The sequence below is a fragment of the Festucalex cinctus genome, chromosome 16 (genome assembly GCF_051991245.1).
Source record: "Festucalex cinctus isolate MCC-2025b chromosome 16, RoL_Fcin_1.0, whole genome shotgun sequence".
NCBI lineage: Eukaryota > Metazoa > Chordata > Actinopteri > Syngnathiformes > Syngnathidae > Festucalex > Festucalex cinctus.
The window spans coordinates 20,380,290-20,401,935 of record NC_135426.1 but is presented as its reverse complement, the minus strand read 5'-3'; the positions used below and the strand labels follow the sequence as shown (position 1 = coordinate 20,401,935).

General features: G+C 40.2%; 1 long non-coding RNA gene across 4 annotated transcripts in view; it reads right to left on the bottom strand.

The window, feature by feature from the left end:
* Positions 1-19,539, bottom strand: part of LOC144002978 (uncharacterized) — a 43,764-nt gene extending 24,225 nt beyond the window's left edge. For 3 of the 4 annotated variants that reach the window (XR_013278852.1, XR_013278853.1, XR_013278854.1), the window contains exons 1-3: positions 19,371-19,539; positions 14,746-14,809; positions 14,538-14,589 (exon numbers count right to left, since the gene is read on the bottom strand). This is a non-coding gene — a long non-coding RNA (uncharacterized LOC144002978). Of the gene's footprint in view, positions 1-14,537; positions 14,590-14,734; positions 14,810-19,370 lie in introns of all 4 variants that reach the window. The other variant, XR_013278855.1, reaches the window with a different exon arrangement.
* Between the last annotated feature and the right edge of the window lie 2,107 nt (positions 19,540-21,646).

Below are 21,646 nucleotides of genomic sequence, written 5' to 3'. Positions count from 1 at the left end.
AGGGGTGAGAGACTCAAGGGAAGTCTTCACTATCTCCTTAGCACCTCAGTTCAGCTGTCGTTATTTTTCTGCACACGCAGCAAAAGTGACTTTTTGACTTAAGTGTTTGATTAAGCCCTGTTTATACAAACTACATTTTGATATTCTGTAATACTTTAACCTATTCATGTTAATTCGTTAGTACATGTTTTGGAAGTCTGATTAAAAATCTCCATTAAAAAAGCCTCAAATGTCACTATACTGACAATTTTAAAAGTGATGGTGTTTTACGGGTTTTTACAGAATACTGTACTGGCAAATTTGAATTTAAATTTTTATGCATTCAGTGTAGTACCACATTGTTGCAAGGGGCTACAATTACTTAGTGTTACCAATTTAGAGTCTTATCAACCACTCTAGCGAATATTTTTCAACAAAAACACTTAGCAACAGACTTTTTGTGGTGTTATTAAAAACTTCGGCCCATTTACTTGATAGAACTCTGAAGCAACTCTTAGTGAAGTTTGTTTCACATGCAGGAGCACTGAGTGAAAATGTAAATTATACTATGCTGGCTTGTTATTTGCCATATGCAGCTTGTGAATTACTTGTGTGTAGTATTTATGGTAGAGTATAAACTATGTTGAATAGCCCCTTTTTGTGAGATATTTTCTTAACAAACTTCCCTAATTTAAAATATAATTTTGCCGTTTGACCTCATACCCCTTGCAGTTGTTGTATTCCACAGGCACTGATGCAACTAGTAGCACAGAAACAAGCTCCAGGACACCTTACATTTAATTGAGGAAATTTCTTTTATCTGCTTGGGATTCACCTCAAAGGGATATTTTTCAAGCATTGGAAGTGGGGGGAAATATATTTTTTCCTTGAATTTATGAATTCCATTTCTGAAATGACCAAATGAATAGTGATAGTCTCAGGCTCATTAACTAAAGTGGCCATTCTAGGAAATAGTGAAGGCTCATTAAAAAAAGCAGTGTTCTGCAGTTACGAAACACAAAAACGCAATTAGCACATTCATTATGTACTAAGTTTGGTCCAGAAGTGTTGCTGTAAAAGTTTGATTTAAAAAGAAAAAAATGGTGATTGTGAACGTGCATATCTGAAGTGCATGCCATTGCAACTTAGGGTGCTATAATTTAAGCAATTAGAAACCAGCAGAAAAAGAAATGTCCAGTAATACAGTAATAAATGATGAAAATGTCACAGTTGGCAGTGCACTCTCCAGTGTTTACACACTCACTCTCATTGCCTTTTCGTACAGTATGCGCCCATGCAAAACTCTGTTGCACTTTTCAGTTGCTGACCCTGTCTGTCCCTGACCTTCCTTCTACTACGTCAACGATGTGCGAGTTGCTCCGTCCTATTATCTGTGGATTATGGAACATAGCATGACCTGGCCCCAAATCCCTTCCCAATCTTTAAAAACACTTCATCTGGACTTTGAACTTAATGACCTTGCTACTCACCCATTTGATTCCCATTAAATTGCACACCAATCAGGTGTGTAAATCAAATTCAGTCATTTATGCATTAGCAAGCCAATTGTACATCTTTCTGCAATAAGAAAGACTTTCATACATAGTAATCTCTGAACTTTATAATACCCGTGATTTATTGCATCTATTCTACAGTAGGTCATTTCACAAATTCTAGTAGCGTCTGTAAAAAGCACATTCTCACCACATGGTCGACGTCTGAGGCATACACAGCACAGCAGGGTCATGTGTGACTGAAGCTTGGAAAGATTTATGCCAGATGGTCCAACTCTTTGTGCGCCGCCACTGGGTATCCTAATTATTATTTGTGTGAAGTGAGTCTCCCTCTTTGAAATCAGCGACGCTGGATGACACGGCCCGAGGCGAGCCCAAGACTGACCTCTAGCACAATGCAGCAATTCTCCACACTCACATGCATGTCTAAGGAATATTGGTAAAATGTGCACATACGTATACAAACGCATAGTCATATAAATGCTTGTGTGTGTGGATAGGGACACACGCCAATGCCGTGTCTGAAATAGCAGCAGTTAATTATATTATGGTGAATGAAACTGTTATAGTCTGTAGGTCTTGTTAGGCCGTTTTGCTGATCTCTTTAGCACTTTTGTTCATGTAAGTGGCAAAAATAATTCGGTGAAGCCAACAAAACCTGGAACAATGTAAAACAAAAAACAAAAAAAACAAAAAATCCACAATTTGTCCATACTGTATATTATCTGGATTCAAGGTTCTTTGTTCAAGAGTGACTTTTTCCATACCAGCACAAATGGACTCTTTGCATAATAAAGCCACAGTCTGATTTAGTACAATTGTAGTGACGTGACTTAATGGCTGTAAATATATCAGTGCAATATGACCACCAGACCTAATTAAACGATCTGGTTTAAGTTGCTCTTTTTGAACCAGTTTGATACTATATATTACTTGTGGCAGAGTGTGTCCATATGTTTCTTAAACTAATTGCCTAATTAATTTAATCCAAGTAATCATTGAGCAACAAAGGTTCCTTTTGTTCCAGCGGAAGCGACTGTCATCCCTTGCCAAACAGATGGCAAAGCATAACCGGTCTCCAAACAAAGCATTCTATTTGAAGACCAGTTTTGCTTGAGGGGTGGGTCCTCCCTTGGAATAAATGAGGGATTTTATATGAAAAAGTATATTATTATCATTGTGATCTCTTAGTCTTTCTTGGGGTTCTTTTCCTACCACATTCCAAAAACATGAAGGTTAGAGTCATTGAAGATTCTTGTCTAAACTGTCCATACGTGTGAATGTCAGCGTGAACGGTGACCAGACCAGGAAGTACCCCGCTTCATGCCTTGACTCATCTGTGATAGGCTCCAGATTTCCCTACAATATTGATGCTAAATATGTCAGATCATACGCATGTAAAAGCAAGAATGAAAGTCATGATAGTGGGACAAACACAGACAGCGAAGTGGAAAAGTCAAGGACACGTCATTAAAGGTGGCATTAAAAAGGGGACATGGTTATCCATCCAATCAAATTTATAACCTAACTAAGTACATTTGGCAGGCTGTCTCCCAGAAATTGAAAAATTGTGGAAGTGTGTCCTCTGGCACGCGCCTGCTGCCCCAATACACACATGCACACGCACCCCTACACACGCACACGACCCCCCCCCCCCCCCCCCCCCCCCCCCCCACACACACACACACACACACACACACGTTGCACTCTTCAATCAAAGCACAGCCAGGTGTAAGTACCAATTCAGGGGATGCCATTATGCAAGGGAAATGTCATTAGTGATTTGACAATTTCATGCATCGGCGCATGCTTCTCATCTCTGAAAAATGGCAGGGCACGGACGGAAAAGCTAGCTCTCAAAGACAATGTGTGTATGGAAGAAAGCTAATCCTCGGCTGCACACTGCATCAGTTGAGCATCAGTGCCTGAGCTGAACCAAGTGTGTGCGTCTATCATTACCTTGAAGTGGGGAAATGTAAGGATTAAAATGATGGTGAAGGCTTCAAATTCTATCTATCTATCTATCCATCTATCCATCCATCCATCCATACTGCTCAGTCCTGAATCACAAAGCTAATGAGCACTGTATCACTTCTGAAGTCACTATCTGAGTGATGAGTGTATTACTTTAATTACATCAAATTTATTCCCCACTTTGTTTGAATGGCATTTCGCAGCGGCGGTTGAAACCGCTCCATTAAATCAAATTTAGACTCAATGGCAGGCAATAGTGTTTATAGAGTTGGTGAGGGGAAAAAAAAGGCGGCGATAATAAAGCTAATGTATCATAACAACCTTCAGGCTAGTTTGCAACAAGAGCACACTGAGCCAGAGTGTTCCCATAAGTATCTCTCCCAAAGGGGTGGCGTGCAATGGGTGTGACATCACCGCTCACACGGCTGAGGAACATTGGACCAGCACAATCTCTCCCGGCTTGGAATACATCACCAACGGATGGGGCAGAGGTAAACGGACGCCCACGGGTGGCAGTGTGACCTCGGTTCCCGCTGAAAGGGGGGCTATCAGCGAGCTCCATGCGCTGATGAATTGCTCACCCGACAGCTTTTATTCAAGCTTTTGACTATGTCTATCTTTCTAACTGCAAAATATGTAGGAGGCCATGATTGCAACTTGCTAGCGTTTTTAACCTTTTTATCTTGCAACCGAATGACAGTGTGTAGAGGGTTAGCACAGAGGCAAGGAAAGGACCCACAAAATTTTTATCCATCTTTGGAATCATAATGGAACCACATATTTGGTATTATCTTCTATGAACCAAGATGTACTCATCAAACTAACAAACAGATGGCCTGCCTGCCGTGGTTATATATTTTTGAGTGACATTCTAGTCATATACAGCTCTGGCCATCATTCATGGCACCTGCAATCTTTGCCAAAGAGTCTCTGAGTTTTTGTCAATGTGTTCATTATAAAGCAAATTGAATCACAGGGATTCACACTGCGATTGGCTGGCAACCAGTTCAGGGTGTAGCCCGCCTACTGCCCGAAGTCAGTTGGGATAGGCTCCAGCATCCCCACGTCACTTGTGAGGAGCAAGCGGTTAGGAAAATGGCTGAATGGATGGATGGATGGATGGATGGATGGATGGATGGATGGATGGATGGATGCGTGCATGCATGGATGGACGGACGGACGGATGGATGGAATCACAGAGGCTGCTAAAAGCAATACAGTAAATCACACTATTACACAGACTCGTGCTAACTCAGTAATTTGGGTATTTTTCTAACACTACAACAGTAAACGCAAAGAGTATTAGAAAGACAATTACCTGGCATGTAACAGACTTAATGAGGCCATTGGTTGCCTTAGGGCAAATATGGATTTACAAACTTTGCTAAGCCCACTTTTTTCTAATGTACCAGAACATTAACAATTAAATCGCCGACCAAAACCTTCCATGCTTGGCAATGGCAATAAATTAATATTGTTTTTTTTGTAAAATGAAAAAAAATGCTTTGTCACAAACAAACACCACATTTTCATTTATTTTCATTCACACCAACCCTAATTAGTCAGCACTGACAATAATTAAAGTCCTGCTTCTGAGTCTAATGAACCAGTCGGAGGAATTAAATAGGAACCCGAAGCCCACACATAAATTCCAACATCAATCCAATTATCTTGGTGGCCTTGTCATTCTTGTCCCAGTGAGAACAGACCAAAAAGAACTGCACTCATGCACAATCCTTCAATGACATTAAATAAGTATGAATTAATTCATGGTGGGATGTCCTACTGAACCCACGTGGTGCATCGGAGCTCTTGGCCGGCTTTGGAAGAAAAACAAGGAGATTTCCAGTAAGCACACAGACAGAAGCAGAATTTAAAAGCTGCATGACGACCTGCATTTAAATCATGTCCCAGCTCTCCTGTCAGACCTCTGAGACTCTCACTCAAACATACCGCATACAGCTAATGTATAGTACCAGTTGTATACATAGCAACTTGCTGCTGCTGGGTGTGCATACAAATTAGCGATCAGGGAATGTATAGCATGCTGACAAATTTCACAAACTGGTAAAAATATTCCCATATGTTGATACATATGCCTGATACAAACTTGCTACATCATTGTCGAACCACACCCCAGCATTTATTGGCCTTTGCCTATTTCACTGAGCCAAGTGAAGTGCCTCAAAGCAACAATATGTTTGAAATGAACACAACCGAGTGGTAGGTAGGTAGGTAGGTAGGTAGGCAAGGCAAGGCAAGGCAAGTTTATTTGTATAGCACATTTCATACACAAGGCAACTCAATGTGCTTTACACGAGGAAAGACAACACATAAGCATCAAGAAACAGTAGTTAACATTCAGAGGAAGAAAAATAAATGAAAATAGGTTACAAACTAACAATCTTAAAACATTATTCAACAAACTTTAAAAAATTTAATGAAAAAAATAAAAATAAAAATAAAAATAAAAATAATAATTAAAAAAAACACTTAATTAAAGCTGTTTAAAAGTCCCTAATCAAAGGTATAAGAAAAAAGCAAAGTTTTTAACCTGGATTTGAAAGCATTTACACTCGGGGCTGACTTCACTTCTGTTGGCAGCCTATTCCATCTGTGTGCAGCATAATAGCTAAATGCAGCTTCACCATGTTTGCTAGGTAGGTAGGTAAGTAGGTAGGTAGGTAGGTCAGATGGCCAGACGGTTGGTCAGTATGTAGATATGTAGTTCGGTTGATCAGTCAGTTGGTGAATTGTAGATACATTAGTAGATTGGTAGGTAGGTAATAGGTAGGTTATTCAGTCAGTCATTAGCAAGGTTGGTTGGCTGACTGGTATGTGGTTGGTAGGGTTTGACGGTGGTTGGTCAGTCAGTCAGGAGATGGGGAGATAGGTTTGTCAGATAGTATGCAGGTAGTTAGGTCAGTCTGTAAATAGGTGGGTAAGTCGGATGGTATGTACAGGAAAGAAGGCAGGTCGGTAGGCAGGTAAGTAGATAGGTAGAGTATATCAGTTGGTCTGTTTAGTGGCCGATCAATGATCGTAGGTAGGGAGGTTGGCTGGTCACTGGTCAGTCATTAGCTTGGCTGGTTACTACGTATGTCAGTTAGTCAGTCGATAGGTACATCATTGATCGGTTAGTCTGTAGGGATGGTCAGTCAGTTGGTAAGAAGGTGGGTTGATTATTTGGTTGCATGTGGAAGGCTGGCAGATTGGTCGGTCAATGAGTTACTAGGTAGATAAGATGATTCTAATCTTTAAAATTACAATTAAATTAAGTTATTTGGTCGGTTGGCCAATGAATAGGTTGGACAGTCAGTTAGTATGTAGGTTGATTGGTCAGTCTGTAGCCAGATCAGTTGGTTGTCTGTAGTAAATAGGTTAGTAGGTGGGTCAATCAGTTGGTCGTTCAATGAACAGGTAGGTAGGTATCTTGGACAGTTGGTCAATCTAAATGGCTTCTTATCACACATATTCAGTACAACCATAGCACTGGTTGGTGTGCACTAGTGTTGCCAGTTTGAATAATTGCTCAAATGTTGACCAAAAACCTGATCTAATCCAATCAAACCCCTTTGTAATACAATTTATTTCATTGCAAGATAAATGGCTGCATCACAATTGGTGCCAGAGAGGAGATTGATTTGACAGTTGGGCGCAAAGCTAAAACGTTGAGGCGAGGTCACCTTCTAAATCATTCATCACAGAAGATGATCGATGGGTAAGTGAGACTTCAGCAGTGGGAGAACAAAAGAGCAGTCCATTGTCATGCGGCTCTAGATCAAAACCAGTAAAAACAGCCTTGAGGGACGCCACATTTTTTATATTTTTGTCAACGATTTGTTTACATAGTATGGGTGAAAACTGGGGAGTAGGTAGGTCTGTAAAGCACTAAAGTTAATCCTACTGTGAGACAAATGGCAACTGTCATCTTGGAGTGTTTGTGCATATTTGTTTCTCAGAGTACTGAATATTTATCTCCGTTTGCATCACGGTGCAGGTGTGTGGCCACATCACAACATTAGTACCATCGCAACAAGGTTACAAGGGCCTGCAAATGCGTGCATCCACCCTGACAATGTGAATGGAGTATCATCATTACAGCCTCAGAGGTCCCGGTGGATCATTTTAGCCGTGAGCGTTCACCGCTGATGCCGGGGAAATGTTAATTACCTCGTTCAGCATTCTCACAACTACACACATGCGCGCGCGCACATGTCCGCTGTGTAAGTAAGTGTCCTTCTTCCAAAGACGCTCCGTAGACACGTTCTTTAGCAAGAAAACGACTGCGTTACATTTTCAATTGTTTCAAATGTCGCGTTGCTTGTCAGCCACTGTCAGCGTTGCAATTTTGGAAATGTGCGACATCGGAGGCCGGGGAAATGACTGAACTAATTCAATTAACTACTTGTGAAATGTGCAATTTAAACAGTTTTCAAGCGCTCCAAATCAAGTATTAATAGTAATAGCTACGTAGCAAATTAATTTGTGCTTGAAAAACATGGTGAGTGAAGTATTATTTTTGGAAGACACACAACAGGAACTGCTACCATCATTAAACATTTATTAACTGTCGAGGTGGTCTTATAAGCAACATTTTTAATGTACTGTAAATGTCAAAAGAACTCAACAAAGCTAGACCGTTTCCTGTGTCGCACGCTTAATCACTTTTATTGAAAGTCTCACAAGATTTGCGGACATCACGCATGATAAGGATTTTATCTAAAACTTTGGAGGAATATTTCTAAAATATTGTCTGAAACTAAAATAGGACCACTGTTGGGGTGTATTAATAACCCTTTAAACTCTACACTACTAATTGGCGTCACATGTTAGGCCAAGCCAACTGTAGCTGGAAACATACAGCATGTCTTTCTAATTCTCTGCCTTTTCATTGCCTAGCTATGGCTGTTGAATGTGAATCCCTCCTGTTGTGCGTAACCCCAATGACCCACTGGTTATTCAAGACACAAGTGTAAAACGAAAAGAAAAATATATTGAACACTGAGTGCAGCAGAAACAGAAGCAGCTGTTGCTCTAAGCATAAATTCTGCATCAAAGTTGTGCTGTACACACAATGAGGTCTCTTGTTTCCTGCCGTCCTCTGGAGGCAAAAAGATGGAGTAAATAATGTGTTGCTTGTGCGTGTGTTTACACGAATGTTAAAATACAAATAAAATTGTCTTATTTTTCAAATGACATTCCCTATATCACGTCACAGAAATCCCAAAATACATCCCAATAAGCAAAACAACTCAATCACAATTACTGACAAAAGAGCAGACAAATGTCCCTTTATTAGCGGATATTGTCCAACGCACAATTCACAGTGCATTTGGCTAAGGGCTAATGTCCAGTTGACAATGCTGACACAGTTTGGCATCTTGGCACGCAAAGAGTACGCACAAAGCCGAGTTTGAAGAGAATGTCATTACAGTATCTTGACTTTGATTTCATAGAAAGGAAGGGGCGTCACTGTACAACCCCTGCAAACAAGCTGAACTAAAAATATAGAATCACACATTTCACAAATATGCATAAACACAAGTCCCTTGCTTTGAGTCACCCAAAATTAATTATACAGTATCATAAGTAGAGGTTGACCACTAAAGATTTTTTTTTTTAAGTTGACAATTCAAAATTGATTATTCTGTGACATCAATGCTGTTTTTTTAGGACATTTTCGGCAGTTCCACGGCTTTGTTGTGCCACAGACCGGTTTTACGTCAAGACATGTTTTGACGGACATAGAAACAAATAAAAACAAATAATTAAAAATACAATTCACAAGCTTAAGTTCAAGGAGGGTGCCAGTCATGTGGACAACAAGATATCTTGGACATTCTATTTTCTGAACACAGTAGTATTTTGTCAAAACGATGTGCACTGTGTTGTAAAACAACTTCTTTTATTTTTACTAAAAATAGACTGAAACTGTGGAAGAGTGTAAGCCAGCCCCAAGCCTGTAGCTATGTATGTAGTTTTCGTGAGCTAAAACTAGCCTAAAAGTATCATATATAAAAATGACAAAAAATGTGATTAAAACTAATCAGTACTTTCATCTAAAACTAAGAAGCCCCGGCCAAAAACCACCCTAAATAGCTGGTGGTATGAATCTTAGTGGCGATCAGGATAGCCAAAGCTAACTGCTCTTAGCTTCATCCATCACCAGCACTGTGTACGCTGTGAACTGAGCACATGTTTGTTGGCTAAACATTTCATACTCAGGCAACGTGTGATTAGCGATTAATCACTTCAAACTTTCAGCGTCGACACACAGTAGTAAAGCCAATTCCTCGACAAGTCAACTAGTCGGTGCAACCCCAAGTGATCGGCATGAACTGGATCATCAGTCAGTGACTTTTTATCTCTATACTATTATTTCCAGTCTTGTCTATCCAAACCTACACTCCATTTTGACCCTAATTTCATGTTTTTCTGTTCGTTGTACACTCTGAAGCGTTTCAAGTTGCTAAGTGTAATGCGATTGTAACCTCAGCCAGCCTGTCACATTTGTGCACCAGGCGTGTACATCACAGCACGCTACACAACACATATCACAGCAGACTTTCCACCACTGACACCTCTGACACCGTCCTTCTGTTGCCTTATGAACCCTGAGCAGGAAACACGTCTCCCCTTAGATCCTCGCCTCTTGACCGACTCCCACCCGGCAGCCAGACAAATGACCGTCTGCTGCATTCAATCAGAAACGGTTAGTGTCGGCAACATGAAGAATTTGCCCCACTAGTAAAGCTGAAACCACATCCTCCTAAGTTATTGCTTTGCCTGTAATTTAGCTTCAGGGTGGGGGTGGCGGTGGGTGAGGATGTGGGGGTGGAGAACGTGGGATTTATTGCAGCCGTGTGTCTGATAAGAAATTAATGAGGGTGATAAAGCAACTGCGGGCCGCCATACTTCGTCTGTGATCAAACAGAGAGCAGGATGACGCCACTGAGTCAGAGGGAGCCTTCATCCTTCATCCACTCTGTGCTGCACACAGCTGTGGAGTCTTGTCTGTTTTGACATGCGCCACACTGACAAGACAAATTTATTGTTTATATGATGGGTCTAGGGAGGTTCACATTTAACTATTTGCTATTGAAGCAAAGTACATAAAAATACTTCATTCTCAAAGTGGTTCTACTATTGAGCGACTGTATATGAGGGAGCCAAATTACAATGTAATTACTGTCTTTGAATAGCGGCCATCCCTTTAATAGGCACCGTGCCCCAATTAGTCACCAGGTGCATTATCCACTTAGGTTGGAGAATAATTGCCTCCCCCAAAAAGACACCTCCCTTTTCCTACAAGAGAAAGGAAAACATGCTGGAACTGTAATGATCTCAGATCATGGACACTATTTTTCACACTCAGGCCAGTTTGAAATCCATTGCTGACCAAAACAGCAGCACTCCTCCACAGTGTTGAAACTGTGCGTTATTATCTTTGTCAAGGGAGACTGTTATATAGGCTACCTCGTACTGGGTGATAGACGTGCACCTAATGAAGCGTCTGTCACAAAATCACGAAACAGTTTGACAAAAGCTTCTATATCAGCTCCACACAGTCACGTTAGCCTCCACACAGTCAGTGGTGAAATATTGATCGGGGCGAGACCTCAGCAGAGTGCTCTGCAGATAACGGTAACTAAATGATGGATCGCTCAATAGGATCCCCAAAGAGGCCGTTTAAAACCTGATCTCCGCTGTCTGGTACCCGCAATGGCCTCAGGGATGTTAACTCTTATCTATGTGGTATCAAACTGTAGGGGGGGGTGCTTCGACGCCTCGGGGTTATTTTCTCAACTGGGATAGAAACGGGTTGCTCACATCTGCCGTCTTGCATCCACCCCACCCTCCTCTGTGCCTGTCAAACACTTGAGGCGCACTCGGCCAATGCAAATGCCTGCTTGGTGTTGATTGATAGAGACAGCTGTTGTCGAAATACAAAACGTTTGTGCCCACACACACACACACATGCACACGCACGCACACACACACAGACTGCCTGTTTATAGAAGGTGCAACCAGAGCTTGGTGGCAGATTAACGACTTTACTTTCCAATTAGCCCACTCAGCAGGAGAGGAGACGGCTCTTACTGGCCTTGTGCTTCCTTTCCTCGTTATTTCTGTGTGTGTTCCTAAACAGACGTGCGCGTGTCGGCTTTCTCTGATCTAATTCGGACTTCTACAGCACTGCCCACGAGCCAGCTGACTTCACTTCCTGTTCGTGTAAAGTGTCTCCCTGCAGGACGTTTGAGGGGTGGGTCTGCCCCATGACATCCAGATGCACAGACACTTTTAGTTTTGCTCGTACACAGTAAATTCTGCAGAGTAAATTTGACTCTAATTTGACTCTAAATTTGACTCTACAAATTTTTACTCACCTTTGTTGCAAACAATCAGAAAAGGTGCAGAGCATCCCCATGGTCAGCGTCATCTCTTATAAAGTTAACTAAAAATGTAGCTTCCCTGAGGTTAACACAGTTTTAAATAGATGTTTTATCGACGTCATTTTTTTTTTTTTTTTTTTTTTTTTTAAGGCCGATACCGATATTCATCAAAATGCCGAATATCGGCACCGATAATCGGCCCGGTCGATAATCGGTCTAGCTCTAATTAACATGCTGCCTTGGCATGATTTTTATTTTTTTTTTAAATAAAATACAGACGTTTTGTAGATGGTATTTATTTATATGCTTCATTTGCATCATATTTTGGAAAATATAATACTGATGTTGGGCTGATGACACATATATAGAATATTTTACATCCCACTCATCATAGCATTATTTCATAGCATAATTATGGAACAAATCACCAATTTCATTTAGCCAAACTTGGGAATCAAATAATCAATGAAATAAGGACAGTTTTGAGTGGTGTAAATATGTGTAAAAATTAATGTTTGTAATGCAACGAAGCAGCTTCCTAAACATACACTCTATCAAAAATTACACAGCACACTCATTGCTTTCTCATGCCCACAGTTTCCTATACAGTGCTCGCACTTTACTCATTCCGCTGCCTTCCATTGGCTCATAATATTGCTGCTGATTCATGGAAACAATGACCATGTCATTTCAATTCCACATTCAGTCCACTGGCCTCCTGTACAATGTTGCATTCAATACAGCTGTTCCCAAAATGCCCAGTCTGCATGTTAGGAAATTAAACGTGTTGAGGTCTCCAGCTGTTTGTTCATGCGTACAAAGCATTTCTCACTTTATTTGTATTATTAAATGCCCTGGACAACTCACTGAAACAAACTTCATGAAAATGGTTGGCCAATTCATTTTATGGTTCTTTAAATGTAGTGATGAGCCACTGGGACCAATGCGATGACATGAACACGAGCTGGGGATGCTATATATAAATGTCCTTACTAAAAGTCCCAGATGCTGAAAATGGACTATGAGTTAATGCTGGCAGACTGTGCCCTTCAATGCAATGCAGTCTCCGGGATCTGCGTTTCCGTTTGGTGGCCTGCAGTGTGTACGTGTGACTATGAGTGATCGTCTGCTGATAAGGAACACGGACCATTACCTCACTCATACCTCAATCATAGTAACCGTTTCTCAAGAAATAAAAGTTTATTTATCTGGTTGTCATTTCATTATTATATCATTATCATTATTAGTTGAAAAATGATACAAAAACCACAATATTATCTGGGGCAATTTTTAATCAACCAAAATTTATGACAGGCCTAACAGCAAGTTAGAAAGTAAGGTTTTTGTCCACAATATTTTGTCATGAAACTTTATATATGAAAAGTAATAGGTATAATTCCAGTGTATTAGTGAGTACTCATTGGTGTTTGTCTGAAGAAAAGTGTTACAGAACATCCCAAGTTCTTTCATTTACTTTTGCCACCCAAACTTCACTTTACAGCCAATGATGCCACATACAGGTCATTAAATTTTATGAGACGCCAGAGTCCAAATAATCTAATCCAAACCTTCATCCTTTCTTTGCTGCGTGGTCATCTTAGACACACAGCCCGCTCGACAATATTCACTCAAGCCCCAGACTCATTACTCGCCCCTTGGTTGCCATAGGAACCATTGGTTATGGAAAATCACTAATGAGGCATGCCGGGGCGCTATCATGCCGCCCTCCGTAGCTGCCAGAAACTAAAATGAAGAAAACAATTTGACTACGTGATGTTTGTTTGTTACTGAGAATTTAAGAAAAGGTTGGTTGACACTGCTGCGCCCATCCTTCCTCCCTCCCAAGCTAAATTGTCTTAAATTACTGTTTGCGGCTCATTGTCCCCACTGGGGGACCACATAGGACAAGTTTAATGGGGATATATTATGGAAAAATATACAGTATACTCACTGGACATGTCCACCATTGAGGATGCTTAGGATGGACTCTCTAGCAATAAGCTTCGGCTTCATCACGTCAGCCATTTTTCTTTTCGGTGTAATACATATTGTAAACTGTATGTTGAAAATTGTCACAATGAACAAATTAAAAAATAAAACAGACTCTAGTCTTAGTGGAGACAAACTAAGGCATATGTGTGCAATAATCATGCTAATTATCAGCATGTGTTTATATACACATATACTCACACGCACGCACACACACATGTACTGCTTATTATTTTAGAATGTTTCTCACATTTTTTAGCTGTGTGTTATCATCTCTATAAATCTCGTCTCTTCTGCTATATTAAGTTAAACAGGCAGGGCATGTTTGAACAGCTATGCATCATAAGAGAAAATAACGGATATTTATTCATAAGTATAGTGATAGCTGCATTCTCTACGGGTGATCCCAAGTCAGTCGGCTGCTATGCTCGTGTCCCAGCTATGATTTATTAAGATTAAAGCAATGAAGTTTGGACAGTGCCATCAGTAACATTAGTTTTGTCTTGAGTTTTATATTTACTGTCATATTATTTCCTGCTGGTGTCTTTCTATAATACAGTGGGACACCTCCAAAATTGAACACAACATTCTCCAATGCTGGTAGACTAGTAAGGTTTTCTCATTCCCATCCATATTTTCCATTGTAAATAATATGAAAGGAATCAATTTGCAGTTAACCACTCACATTTTGAAGATGCCTGACATGCTGGACATACAGGACTTTTCGCCAGTCGATCCTAAAGGCACAGATAGAAAAAATAACATTCAGACATTCAACTCCAGGTCCTTTGGACTGTGAGGCAAAATTAACTTAACTCAAATGTTAAAAAGTGCTTGTTGATTTTGATTTGCATATATAATTGATACTGGATTGTACATTACCACAGCCGAACCTTTTTCGGAATCCTCATCACACATTTCCTCTTTGCCGCCTCTGGTATCCTTCTCTGGCAGCATCTAAAAAAGGCCAAACAAAAAACAATACATATTCAATGTATTCTGTTAGATGCTCACAGTCCAAGATTACGTTTTGTTTGAGTTTCTGTGGCATATTTTCTTTGTTTTTGGTTCTTTCGGGTTGTTTGACATTTAATGCTTCTGAATAAAATATGGACTCGCTCTCTCGATCCCATTGTTAGGAAGGTGTTTACTAAGGTCATAAATTCAAGAACATACAATATGCATTCCTCTCTTTTATGAAAGCTGATAATCTGACGGTGGTAGCAGCTTACAGATTTTGGATTGGTTGAGCCACCACGTGAGTTTATTTAGATCATGTTTGCAGGCTGTGTGCCATCATATTTATAAGTATGCGTATTAAGACTAAAACATTTATGATTGCTTTGAATTAAAAAAAAACTTTATTAATCAATTGTTATGATACACAGTAAATTCTGTAGAGTAAATTTGACTCTATTTAGACCAAATAGACTCAGTTTTAGAGTAATAGTTACACTTGGAAGAGAGTAACATAAATAATTGGAAAAAAATAAATAAAAGTCACTCAAGGGTTGAGGAACAAATTCACAACCTTCAGCTTGGGAGACTGCCACACTACCACGTAAGCTATGCCGCTCCTACTCTTAGGTTATGTCCAAGAGGAGACCAAACACATTGTTTTTGGTCTTGGAGTTACGAAGATTCCAGCTGACATGAGCAATATATGAACAGAGCTCCAGCGCAAGAATATTACCACCATTTAAGTTAACGAACTGGGGCATCATATGCAAAGTATGCACAAAAACATGGTGCTTTTACTATTGTGGTGTCCACCCAAATCGGGGATTGAACTCACGCCACTACTACACATCTCCGGATTGGGAGTGCAGAGTGCTGACCGCTGAGCTAAAATCTCAGGTCGGCATGGACTTTCAGCACCTTATTATCAGGTGTACACGCCGAAGGACAGCGTACCAAAACTAACAGTTTTCCAACGCACGACTTTGCCTACCAGCATCTCGTGATGTTCTCTTTTCAATTGTGACTCATGGCTTGATAATCGGATTATTTGATCATGAAGAGTGCTTGTTCCCACCCACGCACAGGCACTGTTTATACTAATTTGCATATTTATATAGAGGCGTGGTGAGGGAGGAGTCTGGTACTCCAACATTGATGCACTGATTGGGAGTATGAAAGGAATATACTTGGCTTCATGCATCCACAGAGATTCATACATTTGAATTTTTTTGTGCGTTTCTGGAATTGGTTGTGCTGTGTTTTAGTATGAAAGCCACGCAAAGCCCCTGGACATTTTGTGATACAATTTTTGGATTTCATTAGAATATGCAGATGGGCTAACAGCTCACCTGTTTGTTATAGAGAAGTGCCCAAGCTTGAGCTTTAACGAGTCCTCAAGTTAACCTACAGAGACCAGCAAGGCCCTGATAAGTGATTTTTTTTTTTCTTCTTCAATATAGATTGTATTCCTCTGGGGTTGCGGTGACCCTGTTGCAAATTAAAATGAGCTCTTCCAAGAGGACCTTCGTGACAACCCAACCCAAAAATCAACATTATGCTTCCGCCCTACTTGTGCTGGTTGCAAAAGCATGAGAATGTCTGCATGAGGCCGGAGTTAATGATTTATTCAGTGGGGTAAATTGCGAGACGCTCGCTGTTTTGCTGAGGAGCTGAATTCAAAAGCATTTTTTTTTTTTTTTTTTATGTGCAGAAGGATTTTCAGGAGATGAGGGAGGACACGCTTCTATTTTACCGCAGCTCTCTCGCTCCACAAATTGATGTTGTTTGGGAAGTGTTCTCACTGAGAAGAATGGGCCTCGAAGCTCAGCTTTTAAATCTTGGCATTTATCAATGTTTTTTTTTCTTTATCTGGAGTCCTAGCTGAGAATAGATGCAACTAATGTCAAGACAATAGCATCAATCTTATCTCATAGTTCACTTGTATCAAAAACATAAAACCAGACATAACAAGATAAGGTGAGGAAAATACTCCAGCATTTATGAACTCGAACCATTAAGGTCACTTTTTTCCCATAGGTAATCATGGAAATTGAAATGATCGAGTTGAGGAGAGTGGTCAATACTTGCTGATTTTCATTTTTCATGTTGGTTCCTATGCAGTACATTGATGTAACTTTATCTCCATTTGTCACTCAGCAGTTTCTTCACGTGATTGTTTTAGAGGGGCTAAAAGGAGGTAAACCTCATATGAATTTCCCATATAACCCAACCCAGGTGGTGACAGTCCCCGCGTTTAAATGAACTTCACATTGTCGTTGCGCTTTTGATTCTGGATGAGTCACTGTGCAAGGCTGCGGAACATCCATAAAGCTGACAGTATCGCCGGAGAGGAAAAAATGGCCTTATACCTGGCTGCGTGACGGGCGTTTGATTATTACGAAGTGGTTATGAAATACAGGCTGGGGCAGAATCACAAGATGACAAGAGGAGAAAGTGATGAAGTGTGTTAGATTCCAGGGTGACATTGAACGAAGCCTCGATATCCTTTTTTGTCCCCACCCTCAACCCTCCCCTCATCACTTCCCACTCATCATCCCGCACTCAATCTCATGTGTGAGGGTCTCAGATGCCAGGTGGCATCACACAAGTGCACGTCCGACACTCTTGCTGGTGAGTGTCACAATTATTTTTCCAGTGAACGAGAGCGTTGCTGAAGGATTTTCAGGGATGGGGGAGGAAATTACAGGAAGACAAGAGATGAGAAGAGGATAAAGAGCAAGAATGAAATCAGGGAAAGAACACCATGAGAGATAAACAGAGGAAGTAAGCAAAGACCAAACCTGTGTCAGGTGGAAACAAAAAACAAGGAAAGGGATGAAAGCTCCAATGGATTGTGAGTTTTTATATAAATATGTCTGCCGCACAATATTACAATTGCAATAACTCACTGGGCTTGTTTTTCTTGTACTACGCACTCTGACATTTAGTTTACAGGGGCAGTAACTTGTTTGCTCGTTCCCCCGACGGGAATTAACATCACACAGCAGTTCTGTTCTAACAACACCTTTTCAACATTTACAGCTCAAGGAGACACATGCAGTTGAACAAATAAACACCCTTCGACAAAAGTCAAAAGGGCAAAATAAAATGTCCACAAAAGATTAACATGGTCATTTTTCCCAATGGATAAAATACTAGACAGCAGTGCCTTGAGCACACTACTAACTCAAATCACTTGTTTAAAAAAAAAAAAAAAAAAAAAAAAAAAAAAAAGGGGAGAATCTGATGCACTCAAAGTTATTCCAAGTAAAACAGTGGCGCCAAAGTCCAGTCCTTGAGGGCAGGAGTTCTGCATGTTTTAGAGATTCCCCACATTCAACACAGCTGATTCATATTTAAACTCATCATCATCAAGCTCTGCAGAAGCCTGATAATTATCCTGATCATTGAATCAGGTGCGTTGGACTAGAGCAGGGGTGGCGAGATCCTGTCCTCGAGGGCCGCAGTCCTGCAGGTTTTGGATATTCCCCTTCTTCAATACAGCTGATTTATGATCTGCTCATCAGTAAACTCTGCAGAAGCCTGATAACGAGCCTGTTAATTGATATCAGCTGCACTTCGAATAGGGAAATCTATAAAACCTGCAGGACTCCGGCCCTTGAGGACTGCAGTTTGCCACCCCTGGACTAGAGACACCTCAAAAACATGCAGGACTCGGGCCCTCGAGGACCGGATCTTGACACATGTGAAGTAAAAGGCCTTAATTGAAACTTGGCTATGTTTCAATAAAGGCCTTTTACTTGCAACACCTTTGAGTGCCTCAGTTTTCTCCTTTTTTTGGAAATGCTTTGCGGATCCCTCCACAGAAGAGCACCAACGAGACATTAAAAAAATAAAAAATAAAAAAAATCCTACATATACTAGCAGCGCTCCTGCATGCTCTGATTACTTGTACTGTATATCAAATCACTTTTCCAACTATAAAATGAATAGAAATGCCATATTAAACCATCCCAGCCACCCAAAAGACAAACTCACAACTTACATTTTTTAGTACGTAGGAGTCAGTGGGGGGAGAAAAAAAATACATCCCTGCTGTAGCCTTGACAAAAACAAATATATGTGAGGGGGAAATACCTCAATTTTCTGCGAAGTTTACGCAGTGGGTAAGTGTTGTCATGTGCTTGGTCCAGACTGACACAGCTTCAGAAGAAGGAGGCTAAGTAGCTAATACGAGAGCCTGGACTTCATGTAGACGTGTGAGCTGACTGCACTATATGGCCAGCTTTTGCCACATCATGTGGACTTTAAAAAGTTTCATACTTACGATAAAAATATTTGCAGTAGCTATAAAAAGTCTACACGCCCTTGAGCTTTGTAATAAATCCAAAGTCAGTCATTCATAATGTAATGATATAATAACATAAATTGTATGTAATCATTTTGTCAGGATGCTAGCCTACTGCCATCTTACTGGTAAGTTTTAGTTTTATAAGCATAGCAATATAGCATGCATGTTATACTATAAGCTAGCTCTACGGAGGTATTTTAGAAGGCGGCAAAACAAAACCATTATGAAAATAAAGATAAAACTTACTCTTTTCACAGTCCAGGCGAAGCTATTAGTATATTTTGTGTGTGTCTGTTTTTGCTGGAACTGCAAATATGTTATTGTTTTTGTCTTTCTCTGTCGCGGTCTTCCAACAGTTCTTGTTTAAGTGTACACTACACCAAACAACGAATGTTTATTTTGTCTCGTTAGAAAAACCTGCGTAGCCCCGCCCCTTTCAAGCGGTGAGCCAATCATCGGTTTTCTGTTGCGTTAACTTATTTTTTATTTTGTTATTTATTTCATACAATACAGTGTGATCAAATGTTTCTGCTGTAAACGAATTAATCGATGACATAAAAATTGTACTGTAAAACTATGTACACAGTCCAGTATAAACTTGATTTTATAAATGAAAATGTTTCATAAATTTTGCATTAAAAACAAGTCTGAAACAAGTGTGAAAACAATTTTGCAGAGGTTATAATCCTCACCTATAGGCAGAATTTCTATTCACACTATTTGACTGTACAGGGTTTTCATTTTTTTTTTTTTTAATTAACGTATTTATGTGTAATGTGTGCGCCTTTAATACAGGGCAAACTTAAAGTTGATACAGTACATTTTACATTTACCGGGACTTACATAGGAAGGAAGGAAGGAAGGAAGGGATCCTTGTCCCTTTTAAACCACAACTGGCCTGTTTATGTGTGATCTTAAAAGGACAATATGTCATTACCTATTAAAATTAATTTATTTCCTAGTTGGGTGGTGTAAGGTGTTAAAAATAAAACAAAACAAAAAACAGGAAGAAACCAACAAACAAATGAAGAGAAAGTCTCTCTTAGTCACCAATCCATTTGTTTTACACACAAAGCAGCCAGAAGCCATGCAGCCATCCCTATTTGTATGAACTGCTGTTTGGCTCCTGGGAGAAGATAATCCCGCTGTTACAACGCTGTTATCGCGTCCAAAAAGAGGAAGTGAGCATTTCACACAAACAAGCGGGTGGGCAGCAACTGGCGAGGAGACGGCTGTGACCTTGAAGGAAGGAAAGGCAGGTGGGTTGGGAACGTTTTGGCTATGCCAGACTGTTGTTATCACCGACAGACACGGTGTCACCTGTGGGTGTGCGGGTCAGTCTGAGTGTGTTTGTGTGTTTCCTTGTTTGCAGTTGAAACCACCTGCTTGTCCACCGGGTGTATGTGTTTGTGCAACAAAAGCACCACCAAAAATGTCTCCCTGAGTGGGAGTTGGTACTGTTGTAAAAGATTAAATGCAGAAGTATTGCACCTAAAAGTAAAAGTTAAATACAACTGAGCTATACTCAAATGTACGTAATATAAATTCATTCAGTGATTCTTTCGCATACCACTAGAGGGAGCCTACGTACCATTAGTGTTGGTAGTACTACACTTTGAGAATCGCTGTTGTCAAATAAGAGACATTTACTAACATATGGCAACGAAGCACTTATCCATTTTAATACAGCATTCCACCCTATAGCCAGCTTGCTAATGGCTAATTACCTAAAGTAGAAGCGCTGAATCGGCGTTGATATGCAGCATGATATACAGTATTATCCACTCCACAGTGTCATTACTTGACCTCGATTATGACCTATAGCTGTAAAAAAAAAAAAAAAAAAAAAAAAAAAAAACACTTCGGAGAAAATAATTTACAGCCGATAACATGCACCTGCATGGTTGTTATGTGTGAACAATCTGTTGAGCCAGATGTCATACAATAATAATCTCTTGCCTTATTTATATTTTGTGAGGAATAAGAGGCACTGATGGCAGCATGTGACGTGCCATAACCGTATTTATAGCAGGGGTGGTGATTTGGCTTTGTTATAACGAGTTCTATTCAGTTAATGCTGCCTAATTTATAATCTATTGAGTTGTGCATCGGCAAGCTTTGTGAGCGTTTCCTGACAGCATGAAGTAGCAGGTGGCGGCACATTATGACCACGCTAGATCAAGGAAATTTTTATTGAAAGAAAAAAAAAAGGGAGACTGGATGAAATCTCAGTTACTTCTAATTGTGGGAATGCTGAAGCATTCCACCACGTTATTGTGATTTTTATTCTCCACACTTTTTTGCCGCGTAACAACTCTCACACAATACGTCCGATTTACGCTTTTCAAATTTCAACTAGCTTCAAAAATTGATGTCTCCTGGGGTATATATTGTCTGATTCCACATTACTTACAGTACGATTTGTGAAAGTAGTTTAAGCTGTGTTCGTGAAAGGATATATGTGTCATGAGTCCGTTTCAGTAGTATTTGAGAGCTTTTCGGAAGCATCTTTCAATCCTGAA